This window comes from Gouania willdenowi, chromosome 3 (genome assembly GCF_900634775.1).
Source record: "Gouania willdenowi chromosome 3, fGouWil2.1, whole genome shotgun sequence".
Classification (NCBI taxonomy): domain Eukaryota; kingdom Metazoa; phylum Chordata; class Actinopteri; order Blenniiformes; family Gobiesocidae; genus Gouania; species Gouania willdenowi.
The window spans coordinates 25258943-25273066 of NC_041046.1; the positions used below are offsets into that span (position 1 = coordinate 25258943).

Genomic DNA, 14124 nt, shown 5'->3' on the forward strand with positions numbered 1-14124 from the left:
CATCCCTCAGGTGAGACATGGAGGGCTCACACACATATCACAGATAGCGCATGCAAGCATCGCCTTGCCCTGCTGGTTTTTTAACACACACCATCTGCAAGAAGAGAACATTTGTTGGAGGAGTGTGAAGTGTGTGCTTGGCTTCAGGAATGTGTTTCCAGTGTTCATAGGCATAGCTTATGTTGCTTTGGAATGTAAAGTGTTACCAAACACTTTATGTATCAGTCATCACCAACCCAGTTGTCCAAAGACAGTGGGTGTTTCTGAGGGCAGACTGACAGAGCTGCAAAGGGGGTTGAATTGGCAATTAAAGCCGAAGGAAAGGGAATCTCTGCTAATGGGGAGGAGGAGATGGCATGTTCATCTGCAGATGAAGACTAAATCCTTTCATTCCTTCCTCATCTTCCCTCCCTCCTTCGTCCTGCTTGCTTAGCAGTGAGTGATGAGAGCTTCTGCTTTACAATGTCTTTCCCTCCATGTATGTGTGTATCAAGAATCCGGACTAGGCCATAGCTTATCCCTCTGAGTGTGTGTGTTCGCCAAGGATAGAAGCGCCTTAGCCTCCCTTATCGTCTTACAACCGAATGCTCACAATTGGTGTTGAAATCCTGAGTGAGGAAGAAAGTGATGGAGTGAAAGAGAAATAATTTGGGAAAAATAACATACCTGTAAGTGTCATAATCTTTACTTTTATTCAAGATTGTTCAGAGAGAGCAATGTCAAATCTTGTTTTACAGCAGTCTGACACAATAAATGCTGTTGCAGAGTATTCCTTGTGCCATGTTGTCATGCACAATGGAAGACTGATAACCTTCTTAAGATGAAAAGATATTTGTTTATTCTATGAAAAAAAAAGAGAGAGCGAGAGTAAAGAGGGCTTTATATTCAAAAGCAAACATAGAGAAGTACTGAAGATGCTTCTTATAGATATGTTGTTACAGAACTTAAAAGGAAAGAGCAAAAAATACATTATTTAAGTGCACAAATGAAAAAAACCACACCATCTGCAAACAATATGAATCAGGACAATATGTTGTACGTCCCTTTGTCTCCTGTGCAGTCACTTTAGAGCTGTACAGATTCTGCTGCCACATTTACAGTCTGCTTCTTACATACAAAGGAAATGCCAAAATGTAAAGGAAACAGTACTAATGCAATGCACATTGGATAAACCTCGAAGGTTGTTGCACTTGTGTATATGTATAACACGGAAGCGTACACATTATAGTCTCTGTGGTGTTAGTCCCAAACCACTCTGCCACCCACATAGTCCTTGGATGTGAATGAAATGAGTCACATTGTATGTGAAGACTCGTTGCTCACATTCACTACCAAGAACACATATGTTCCTCTTAAACACTCCTACATACATTGTGCTCATTGTACCAACTGCTTGCCCAGCCTCAGTGGGAACCACAGGCTAAAATAAAAAAATAAAAAATGGAGCCTCTGTTTCCTTAACAGCACAATTATAGATGTACTATATTTTTTAATGTTCTTTATAGTGACAGAGCCCACTAATGGTGTGATGCGGTGCAGGTTTTGGTAAAGCCCTTGATGTATGCAGAAGTGAGATGATGAGCATATTGCAGTCTGCCTGTGTCCTGGACGTGACCATCACATTAATATAGTATTAATACCACAGTGTGCTTGCTGCATGCTAATCACAGCCACACTCATTGTCATGCTCATGCTTGCTTTGTCATACAATCTCTAGTTAGAGGGTGTATATAAACAAATATCAAGTTATTCTACTATAAAAAAAGAAAAATGCAATCTAGCGCCAAAAAACAATTGTATTCTCTTGTTAGCTGTTCAACCTATATTTATAATAATCATATCACAAGTAACATCAAAGAAACATGCTATGGTCTCACAATGGGACCCACATTCTGCCACTGTCATTAAATCACTTTTTTTTTTACAATTCAACCAACCAAATTAATTTTTTTTCAAAAATAGCCGTTGAAAACACACATATAATCTATATACTGTATTTTCCTGTGCAACATGCATTTTACAGCATGAGAAATCATAAGTATTTATTTACTTTTGACCAGCTGTCTGTGACCCACCCAGTACAGGTTCGCGACCCACTATTGGGTCCTGACCCACCAGTCGAGAATCGCTGCTATGGATAATTGCGACCAAATCCGTGGTTCATAAGACGTTCCTTATGCTCTGATTTTTTTTTTTTTTTTTTTTTTGCTTTAATTCAATTTTCAAATATTCTCTGAAGCCTAGAATTAAACCCATAATTTATCTTTAAAACATGCTTTTGACTACACAACCAAAGCTTAGACAAGAAAAATAAACAGCACAGCAGCTCAGTCCTCATGCCAGCAAGACAGAAAAGAGGTGAGGGAGGGAGGGGCTGCCATACTGTTCTAAATCAGGAGGGAGGCAACACAGAGCAGTGTAGGCATGACTGCTATTAATGGCCTAATAATGTGTTTGGATTTTTGGGCAGTTGTGAAGAGGCTGAGGGGGCAGATGGTACAGGAAAGGGGTTGACAGCACATCATGGCTGCTTAAAAGCAGACTGTGGTAGGAGGAGAAAAAAGCCTTGTTTGCTGTGCTAAATTCTGTAAATAACATCAGAGAGTGCAGCTAAATGGAAATCAATGCAATTACCCTATTAGCATTAGGTTGAACTCCAGCTCTCTCTCCCTCTCACACAGATATCAGTTAGTCAGTACGGTAAAAACAATGTGTGTGTATGCGTGCATGCGTGCTCATTCAGGGTTTCCATACTATTCAACTACAAGGGTGGATTATGCTGTTAAGTGGTAAGTCATAATTAGATAAATAATTGGTCGGCTTCCATTGTTCCTTTGCCATCTGTTAGAGGTAGGGTGGGGGCAAGGGGAACTGCAATCAAGTGTATGTTTGAAAACCAGGGATCATGGAGGAGTGTTTACAGAATATTGTTCGGGGTCAGAAAAATATTGTTTTCATTATCCATGCTCTACCATCATGGCTGCATGTATAATAAAGTGTCGTGTCACACGTCAAAATGATTTTTTGTTTTTGTCTATACGGGTGTTGCCTCTGAATGTTGTCCTATGTTTACCACACACAAAATTATTCACTGCACACCTCTGCGGTCATCAATTTTCCGTCTTCACAGAAACATACAAGCACATCTGCTGCTGCCTGACATGCATGGTTCTCCATCTGTGCCAGCTAAGCTCTTCCCATTTTTCATCACTCTCATTGTGTACCCTGCTTCTTATTCCCTACATCTTTCTTTCCTTTATTTTAAGTCCCATTTTTTTTCTGTAAACATCACAGTAAAACAGTATTTTCATAAACTCCATTATGTGCCTTCTCTTGCCTGTGCTCTTGTCAGATAATAAAGCAGTCGCTTGGGTACCTCTTCACTCTTCAGTCAGGCAACAGACTGAAGAAAATAGGTAATGACACCTTATCAGTGAGAGGGAGGCTGATACAATGTGATTTAATTACTCCACCATATTATTTATCACAGAGATTAAATACCAAAGCCTTTTCTACTACACTTAATGAAATAGTTGTATTCAGTTCAGTATGTACTGTAGAGCGGTGGTCCCAAATCAATGGGCCGCAAAATGAGAATACAGTTTCAAAAATTGTATGTAATAAATTGTGGGGTGTTTTATTTTGAAAAATCCCTACTTCCACTTTAACATTCATTACTTGAGCTCTTTATTGCTGCGCTCCTCTAAAGATCGTTATGCATACATCCTCCACATTGGGGCTTCAAAACTTGGCAATAGAAAGTAGAAATGTCTAGTGTGTGTGTGTGTGTGTGTGTAATGTGTGTAATGTGTGTGTGTTTGAAGAGTCAAAAGTACCTGTGTGCTCTCAAGATTCACATTGACAGCTTACAATGCTTATACCAGCATGGCTAATAGAAGAGTGTGCATTGTTAATTATGTCACAGCAAAAGGGGTGGTAAGGTGAAACACATTTGAATAATGGAGGGGGGGGGAGAGATGATGTAACAGCAGGCTTTTAGATTCCTCTGCTCTTTGTATGTGTAATGAATGCTGTCTGTGTACCCATGTGTCCACTTGTACCCAGGGGCCCTTCTTACATCCATGAGTGTAAAACCCACAAATGCATCAGAGCGGCTGCCCGGCGTGTATACACACACACACACACACACAAACACACACACACTACGGCTACATAAGGCATGAGAGACAGAGGGTAGAGTCTTGAGTAGTTCGCTCGTGCCTGGTTTTCCAGATCAATGATGTGTGGCTGGGTGATCGATGTGAGGGCTTAACGGAGTGGAGAGAGCTAATGGGCAGGTCAGTGGCTCAGACACATCCTGACTCCCCCTGCCTATTACCACTACGTCTGTTAATAGGCCTCACCACACTCCCCTGTTGCTCTCTCTCTCACACACACACACCCACCCACACTGACACTGGGATAGTGGGAGGAGAGCGAAAAGGGAACACAGTCAAAAGGCTTTGACTCACACATCTCTTCCCTTTAGCTCACTGTTTTTACCAATGCATCGTCCATATACCTCCATTTATTCCTGGGGTTTGTTGCCCGCTTGCATCTGTTGTATTAACCGTGTTGTTATTGGAGAGCCTTAAAATGTTAGTATGTGTTGCAGTTTTTTGATTTGTAAAAAGATCTTGGTGATAAGAGTTCCTTTTCTGTCATCTGGTTGGCATTTAATCCACATGTTGATTACTGCTTTCTCTTTAATTCAATAGAAGAATGAAAGTCCTCATTCATTACACACATGTAAATGCTAATTATTCCTGTACAAACAGAGCTATGGGTAGTCGGCACTGCTGACTCGCAGCAAAAAGCCCAAGGTTTTGCCTCCCAGGGTGAAGACTTAAGGTGCTTTCACACCGAATGCGACTGAAGTGACTGAAGCAACGCGATTACATTAGAATCAATGTAAATGACGCGATCTCAAGTTATCTCCCCTAAAGCGATGTGACGAGGTCACGCTCGACCTCGTCGCTCAAAGTTTGTCAAAGTGACATAAAGCGACAAATCCCTTGTCCTTCACTGTGTGTAGGAGGCTGCAGCCCATCCCTGCTCCCTCCAGCTTCAGTGTAGATGGCTGCTGCGGAGGCTGTACGGCTTCCTCAATTTATCGGGGCAAAATTAAAGCGGTGAACTTCTTAACACATTCTGAGTGAACTCATCCTTCAATATCTCCATAAGTTGATCATTTAAACCGTAAAAGCAGAGCAAGAAGGAAAAGAAGTGATCAACCCTCTCTCTCTTTCTCTCTTCCTTGTCACCGGCACAAACACACACACATATATTGTTCCCTGGTGATCGCGTCACCAGAGTGATGAAGTGTCCAAAAAGCACCGCTATGTGCAAACGACACATCAGGGGCGATGGAAGCTACTGCAGCTCTGCGGTCGCATTCGGTGTGAACGCACCTTTAAGATCTCTCTGTATGTGAAATTTTAGTGTTTTACCCATGCTTAAGTGAGTTTCTCTGCATACTCCAGATTTCTACTTAAGTACCAAATTAATGAAATCAAGCATACAGTTGAAGTTCAGTTTTTTGGAGTCACCAAATTCCTTTAAATGGCTGTCAGATTACAATTTGCCACCTGTCCATAGTGTAATTAATTTGTGCTATTGGCTGAGAACAAGATTATGCAAATTTTTGGGGCCATCTTGTGTCACAAACAAGCACTTAGCAAGCAAGTTAGCCCTGCCCCTTTTATAACAAGTTTAGATGAACTACGGGCCGGGCCTGCGGAAGTCCCGGTGCCGTATAGCACGTACCATATTCCCGAGAATTCAGTCAAATGAGTAAAAAAAGGTCTCAGAGAGGCCCTTGACATCCGCTCATAGAATGTCCATGTCAAATTACAGCCCGATTCATTGAGCATTAACGAAGGAGTAGTCATTTGAAAAATGGGGGCCCCGGGGTCACCCTGGCACCTCGTAACACATACAGAGTAATGGGCCCCATTCATATGTGTCAATGATTCTGTACTACAAACCGTCACAATATTTCACTCACAAATAAATGGGGAAATTACTTTAATGGAATTGCTGAAAAAAGCGAGGTGGGCCCTCGGCCCCTAATCAAATTGTGCAAGGCAATTGTAATCTACATTGAATTACCTTTGAAACGATATATCACACAACTATATTCCCATAAATTTGGAAATTACCAGAATGGGGGGTGGATCCCCGGGCCCCATTTCAAAAAAAGGGCTCCAAGTCTCTCTTCATATTAATTCATATAGTGTTCATACCAAACTGCATTCTGATCTAACGAGAACTAACGGAGCAGTAGTCATTTTAAAAATGGGGTCACCTGGATCCCCCTGGCTCCCCCGTGACACGTACAGGGTAATGGGCCCTTTATATATTGGTATGTGCCATTGATTTTGTACCACCATGTTGTAATATTTCACACGCAAATAAAGGAGAAATCGACTTTCGTTTTTTGGAGGGTGGATTGGCAGAAAAGTGAATAGAGAGGTATATCGAATAATGAGTAGCTAGTTAGCATAGCATAGATCAGTGGTTCCCAACCTTTGTTGTGTTGTGTACCCCTTTAGCCTTTTTGTCATACCATGAGTACCCCCTCACTCATACGTGTTCATGATTCTCCAAAAGTAGAACATAACACAACGGAATATTTAAGTCATTTTATTTCATCTTCTTAAATTGAACAATTAATATTTAGGCATTGTCTTCTTATTTAACTCAAATTAAACATAAAATGATGTTGCTTTTAAGGCAACAAAAATGATAAATATAAGAAATAATATTATAGTACACGTTTGTATTATTAATACGAATATATTATGATCATATTGTCATTAAAGAAAAAATAATAAAGTTGAAATTAGAAAATAAATAGGTAAATGAATAAAAATAATAAGTAATATGAATAAATAAATACAAAACAAATAAATAACCTGCCTGTGTTATATATAAGTGTTATGACATTTACCACAAAAGGAGCTTAATTGAATTTGTCCCCTTTAAACAGGCATTTACACTTTAAAAACAAGTCATAGCGCACACGTACCTTTTTATTAACAGACTTGTGAAATGACTGAGAATATTTTTTATTATCTTGGAAATAAATTCTTAATTTTTCCACGTACCCCCTGCAATGTGCTCACGTACCCCTTGGGAAACACTGGCATAGATTGTTTATTCAAGATTTTATATTATAGACTGGGCGTGTCTTAACTGCTCCAGGAGCCCCGCCCATAATCAAGACATTTTTTTTGAATTTCCCTCCTAGTGGCAGGTCAGCAGAAAGCAGGGGTTTAGTTACTCTTTACTTAACAGTACATGTTTAATAACTGTAACAAGCCAGCTATTGTAATAACAACTCTATAGACCAAACCAATAGGAACTTACAAATATATATTTGAAAAAAAAATCTCAAAGAATATTCTATGCTATGGCTTCACTTTCATGTAAAATTTCTCAGTCATCTTCTCACAATAGTATGTGTGCTACAACTGCTAAAAAAAAATCAATCTAGACATTCAGCCACCCTAAAAAACTCTCTACATTTTAGTTCAAATTATTAGCCATCATTATTAAAATTTCCCCAACACACACAAGCAGGCAGACAGTTAGACTGCACTTTTGCTCCCTTTCTTAGCCATGCAACAAGGCTGTGTCTCTTGTGGCTGATAGATTGTAATGAATGTAACAGCAGTCAGATCCTTAAAAAGCCTATCAAAAGCTTAAGCCTCTTTATTAAATTAGGCTAACGATGCCTAAGGCCAGGTCTGCTGCTGAGAGGGTGGGAGACGGAGGTTGGAACCTGAAGAGAGGAGGTTAGAGGAGGTGGTGCGGAGGGATACACAGGCTGCAGGGAAAGGGAGGTGGAGGAGGCAATATTACACATGAGTTTGTGAAATGGCAAGTAGTCAAGTCGATGAGGGATGGTTGGAGAGTGAGCTGTTTGGTATCAAAAGGAGGAGGTGGAAAAGGTTAAGAGAGAATGCTGGGGAAAGGAGACAGTAAGTGGTGAAGAGGAACACCCTGCAGACTCCTGTACTACGCCACTACACCTGCAGCTGCACAGCTGAAAAGGGGAATTGTAATTACCTAAAGGCTTATTGTGGGACATTTACAGTGCAATCATGTAAATATAATTGTGTGTACACTAGGGGGTATACTATGAATCTGGTTTGGATTCATCTCCATTAGCTGGCTTGAACTAACCAAACATTCCTTTTCAGATATGAGCTGCACTACGAACGCTGATCAAAACGCGCTCATTTAAGCCAAGTGATTACAGCCTCGGTATGTGCGCGTGCACATGAAAGGGGTGGAGATTGCAGTGTCTGACCAATCAATGGCAGAGCGAGTGTCTTTACAATGAATGGAGGTACGACTTATGATCTTTAACAAATATAGTGAATATAAATTCATGATGACAGTGAAGAGCAACACTGTTAGTGCAGCGCGCAGCAGGAGGCGGAGCTTTTATACTCACTCAGATCCGATCCACTTCATAACTTGATCCCGACCAGGTTGCTTAAGTTTCAAATGATGAATAATTAAAATCCATAATTCAGACCAAAGACAACAGAAACCAGGCAGGAAGCTGCTGACAAGGTGAATGCGCAACAGCGTGACACCACTCATCATATTAATCCATTGGATGATAAACGGACATCGCGCTGTTCAGTTTCCCTTTATGATAGCACACACGTTTTTTGATTCATGACCTATTTATCACACACACTGGGACGACAGTACATTGTTTAACTGTATGTTCGTGCTGATAGTGTCAGCCTCAGCGTTAAATGAATGAATGAATGATTTCACTAGTCCGTGCATACACAGGCTTCATCAGCTGACCAGGTTAGCCATTCAGCATTAATTGCCATAGTGATTAGGCTCCAGCGCACACACTAATTAAATCCCGGAAGTTAGCGCTATAAGATCTTGAAAATCTCTAGATAAACAATATTTTAAGCATTAAGTAGTCAAATGTGGCAACTTGAAACAGTCTTCACAGTTTTTTTGGTTGCAAGCATTCGAAGACTAGCATTAAAGCATTTCTGTTAATATTTTATAAGGTTTATGATTTTTTTAAAAAGTAAATAAACTACTATTTTTACACTTATTGATGCACGTAGTGACACTTTGGGTTGTGTTTACAGGCAAAAGTGTTACTGTGGTACCATAAATTGACTTGCCATTTTCTGAGAATTTAGGTGATTAACTGAATTAATTTCCAATCTAATGGGATATTTTCATGCCTGAATGGTTTCTTTATGAATCGATGAGTTTTCTATCTAAAGAAAAAAGGGGCCTATGTTTTGAGCTGCTTTTTGTAGGAATCTTCATCGGTTGGTAAGGGATACAATATTGTACATTAAAGGACATTTACTCCACTAATACATGAACATATTCATTCCAAATGCTAATATATTTTTCTGCTTAAACTGAGTTGAGAAAGAGGGTACAAGGTACTCACTTGGGCTCCCATTTAACTAAATGCCTCCAGCAGTTAGCAGTTTGCATCAGTGGGTACAAAGGGGCTCATTCTACAACCTGCACAGTAATCACCTGGGTAATCCTTATTTTCATCCTTGGCATCGCAAGAACACGTTGTTTTTACCACTTACAAATGAGGCTTGGATTTTACAGCCTGTGCAGTCTCTGCTATTTAATCCACAGTAAACCCATTGATAAGCCAGGGAGGAATAAGGGCTGTCAGCTCTGGTTTCTCTTTGCTTCTTGCTTTTTGTGGTGGGCTGTCTCCTTGTGGAGACTTGGTGAAATACACTATTATTGTATTGTATGGTATACTGTAGCATGTCTGCTACTGTAAATGTATGAATATACACACCCAAGAGAATTATATGTACTATATAAGATAATGAATCGTGGCATTTTTACCACACTTTAGAAAAATGATAAAAGTAAATGCTGAATATTTTTTTTCTTTTATGGCTTAAATAACCTCAATTTGAAAAGGTCAGACAAATGATCAATCTGACGAATCATAAGGTGTAATTTAGATTAAATTGGAAATAAGGGCAATACACTCATAGAAACGTTTCCTAAAACTTAAACATTGTTCACATAGCAGTGAATGTTTCATGCCGCCCATAACAAACTGTTGATGTGCGAATTACAATATGTAACGTCTTCAGAATTTCCCTTGAATAATACAAATGTAATGTTAAATATTGTATTGACCCAAGTGTTCATTATTTGATCACTGTTCTGTTAAACCGTTCTGTAATCATTATTCGTACTGCTGATGACTCTTACTCTATACAATGAATTGATGAGTCACTCTACTTGGTATCAGATTCATCCAGGTTTTCTTAATTTGAGCTGTGCGATGGGTATTGATAGGTACTTCTTCTGTTCGGCAGCAGGCCCAAGGCTGCTTTCTGAACAGGGAGGGGTTTGTGGCAGTTTAGGGTGTTCTGTTTTGGTGAGTGCAATGTCCCCAGCCATGTGTCAATGGCTACGTACCTAGCTAGGAGCGCCTGGTTTACCTTGATGACTTATTGGTTTACAGTTGCTGCAGCACTGAGTTGGCGGGAAGGTAAAAGCGCTGTAGAAGAGAAGGTGTGAGCAGTAAAAGACTGGCCAATAACTAATCTGCCAGAGCTGGAGACTTTTCTTGGTTTGGGTTCTCCTACAGTGGCCACACCTTTGTTCTGTTTACAACAGAATGACAATGATTTCACCTGGACTCAGGAGTGTGAACATGCTTTCTTTTCAGTGAAGAAGACTTTGATAGACACTCCTGTCCTTACCTTAAATCATTAGACCCCAACCTGCCTTTTCTCCTTGACACAGACGCTACTGTGTGACAAAGAGGCAGGTCTTTACAATTGCAATTTCATTTAACAGATGCTTTTATCCAAAGCGACTTACAATACGAGCAGTTAAGGTTAGGGTACTTGCTCACCTTTAAAGTTGGAGATTTGGTGTGGGTTTATACCCCAAAGGAAAAGATAGGTTGATGCTCAAAATTGGATTGTCACTGGGTGGAGCTGTGTGCTGTACTGATAAGGATGAGTAAAATGGTGTACCGGGTATAGTTACCAGCAGGGGAAGAAGGTTAGTTCTCTACAGATCCACCATACAGGGGTAATGCAAGCCCTCGTGAGCACTACTTACCTGTTGGAACCCTACAAGGTGCTAGGCCAGCCATAACCCCACAGTCACCATCTGTTTCCATACCTGTGGTGTTGATACCCCGATGCAATGAGTCATGGGCCACCTAGATGTTCAGGTTTGAGAGTGCAGTCACCTGAGTCACCCCAAAATCAGCCTAGGCAACAGAGACATTGGTGCCACTGCTGAGTGACTCCTTTGGGCATTATAATATATTGGCAATGTTATGTTTATATTTCGCTTCATATTTCTTGCCTAAAAAAATCGACGTGTCTATAGTTCCAGACTCGGACCTCAGACAAATCTGACTATTGTTACGGCACTTCCTATGCGCATCACTGCCGGACCTTCACATTATGCTTCTACATAAGCGTAAAGTGCCCGTGTCAATACTGTGTTAGAATAGCCGAGTGGTCTAAGACGCTAGACTTTTGGACGTTTCCTTCCGCTGATGTGGGTTTGAATCCCTCTTCTGACATTTTTTTTTTCTTTTCATTTTAACATAATTAACAATATAACAAATTCCACCTTTAAAAATACATGTACCAAAAAAAGAAACATTTAGGATATTTCCTGGGTTCGGGTTAGGGATAGGGTTAGAGTTAGGGTTAAGTTTTTGGTTAGGGTTAAAATAAAACTGACAAAACTATAGCGAGAAGGACACGGGTTCAGCAGTAATGAAACTACCGGCATTCGGCATGCAGACGCATGCGCACAGGAAGTGCCGGTGTCGTGTAGAATAAACCTACCGTGAAAGTTTCCTACAGTAGACAGTGGTCATGTGCACCTGGCGAACTGCGCATGTGCGTCTGTCATTTTGAAAAAAGGTAATAGCCTTTAATTTTTAGGGTGAGGGTTATAATTAGGGTTTATCGTAGTAGGAAAAATTAAGGTAGAAGAATATTGTACGTATACATCTAAATATTTACTATGCTATTAGTGCGCATGCGCCTGTAGGAGGCCTTCACGCGTAGGATTATTTTTCACTACACCAGAACTATAGTCAGGATTGTCTGAGTTTTGGACCAATAGCAACAGCCTAAAAAAAACGAATCTTTGCAAATAATTTGTGTGGTTAAAAACTTATTTTTAGTGTATTTTGATAAATTGCCCTCGTATATAAGTAATGATGAATTATTAGTAATATATCATTATTATTTTTATCATTAATAATACTATTGTGAGTCGGCCCGCAGGTTATCGGATTTGGCTATTTTTTCCATTCGGAAGCTAACATAACACTGAGCATTTGGGCATTTTTTAAATAACTGAATCTGCAAACAGGACATTTTATGCTTTTAACAATCTATAGGCAAAAATGGTTATTAAAACTATTGTTTTTTAAGCATACGTTTTGGTTCTTATTTAGAACGCTTCCGTCCAATGTTTCTACACGCTAAAGCATTTACATTGTATATACATTGCATGGACCAGGAAGTAGCACGACCATGTCCTCTGTCCACCACCCCGCGCTGTGCGATGACAATGGGGTCAGCCCTGTGGGACCAAGGGCGTGACAGGGAGGGAGCAGGTGCTGCTACCCACCCACTGTCCCCTCCTGTCTGTCTGTCTGTCTATCAGTCCGCCCCTTCGTCAGCGTTGGTGTCTGTCCGGCCCCCTCCTAGGAGGAAGCTCCACCCCCGGCTCCGAGCAGCAGCCGGGCGCCTCTCCCTCACTCTGTCCCCGGTGCAGTGCTCCACGGCGCTCCGTCCCCGTGTCCTCGCTTCGTGCGGCGTGTGTTGGTATCAGAGCGGGATGGATCCACGCTGCTCCCGTTGACGGACGGAGGGTCCACAACCATTTACAAACACTGGAATAGCCCACACTCGTTTGCGGTGAGTGATTGTGTGTGTGTGGCTCTCACACACCCGGAGGTTGTTTGTGTAAACGTGTGAACATATACGGCGCAGGGTTTCTCTGGGGATTTTTTTCTTCTTCTTTTAGAGAGAAAGTCTAAACTGTGTTAAGGAAACGGTTGATAGTTATTGTAATGTGGTTTTTCTATTGAAAAGACGAACCGTAAATACATGGGGCGCCAGAGAGAAAGAGCCTCACTGGCACTTCACTCTTTGTATCAGTCTGTGTTTTGTTCAGGATTTTCTTAAAAAACGCGTTTTTAAAAGGCTTTCTACTAGCCCTGAGGTCGAAAAAGAACAGCAGACGACCCCCACCCCGTCAAATTAACTTGTTGTACATTGTTACTGACGCACTGTTGTGATCATTATGGAAAGCACTGCCCGGAGGGTCCGTGTGTGTTCATCCGTCTCCGCTCACTGTAGCCCGTGTGAAATAGTAGCAGCGGCTCTCGCCTGGCTGCTGGCCGTCTCCAGTCAGACTGGCTCCTATGAAATTATCGTCTGCTGCGGCTGGTTCCCCCACAGCGGGGGCAGGATGAGAGAGAGAGAGAGAGGGGGCATTTCCTCTGTCACCATTTGCTCCTCTCTCGGCTAAGGGGCTCTGACCTCGTGCGCTTGTGCACGTGTGTGTGTGTGTGTGTGCGCGCGTGGCAGGTGGAGTGCGTTGAATCACTTCCACGCGCTCATCTATGGTGGCTAAAAAGGCGCGTGCGGCGGCTTCTGTAGGACGCACGCGCTGTGTGTGCAAACAGAGGAGAAGCAACAGGCGTCAGTGAGAGCGCGCTGTGCTGAGAATGGACTGTATCTGCTCTGTGAACGAGCCTTGTTGTGTGTTTGAGCTGCTGCTGATAAGGTTAGCCACAACTAAAAGAGCAGGGGATGAGAGGCTTCTGGTTATTTAGACAGCTACTAAGTGCTGTGCGTCATTACTCTGTGGAGAAATATTATTTATTTCGCAGCCAGTTTCTTCTTATTTTTTTTATTAGGGCTTAGCATAGCTTAAATGTGCAGTTCAGACAAACAATATACATGGTTTGTTCCCATTAACGCAAATACATGCCTCGTATATACCTCATCAATAAATGAAAGGTCAGTTGCTCAGAACAAAGATGTAACATGTTGAAATTGCTGCTTAAAATTGTGTTTTCAT

At 41.3% G+C, this 14124-nt stretch overlaps 1 protein-coding gene across 4 annotated transcripts in view; it reads left to right on the top strand.

Moving 5' to 3' along the window:
* Window positions 1-14124, top strand: part of gse1b (Gse1 coiled-coil protein b) — a 170913-nt gene that overhangs the window by 102685 nt on the left and 54104 nt on the right. The window contains exon 1 of one of the 4 annotated variants that reach the window (XM_028435034.1): window positions 12744-12953. The exons of the other annotated variants lie outside the window; for them this stretch is intronic. The gene's annotated coding sequence lies outside the window, so the exon portion shown is untranslated. Of the gene's footprint in view, window positions 1-12743; window positions 12954-14124 lie in introns of those variants that run through there. 4 annotated transcript variants of the gene reach the window in all.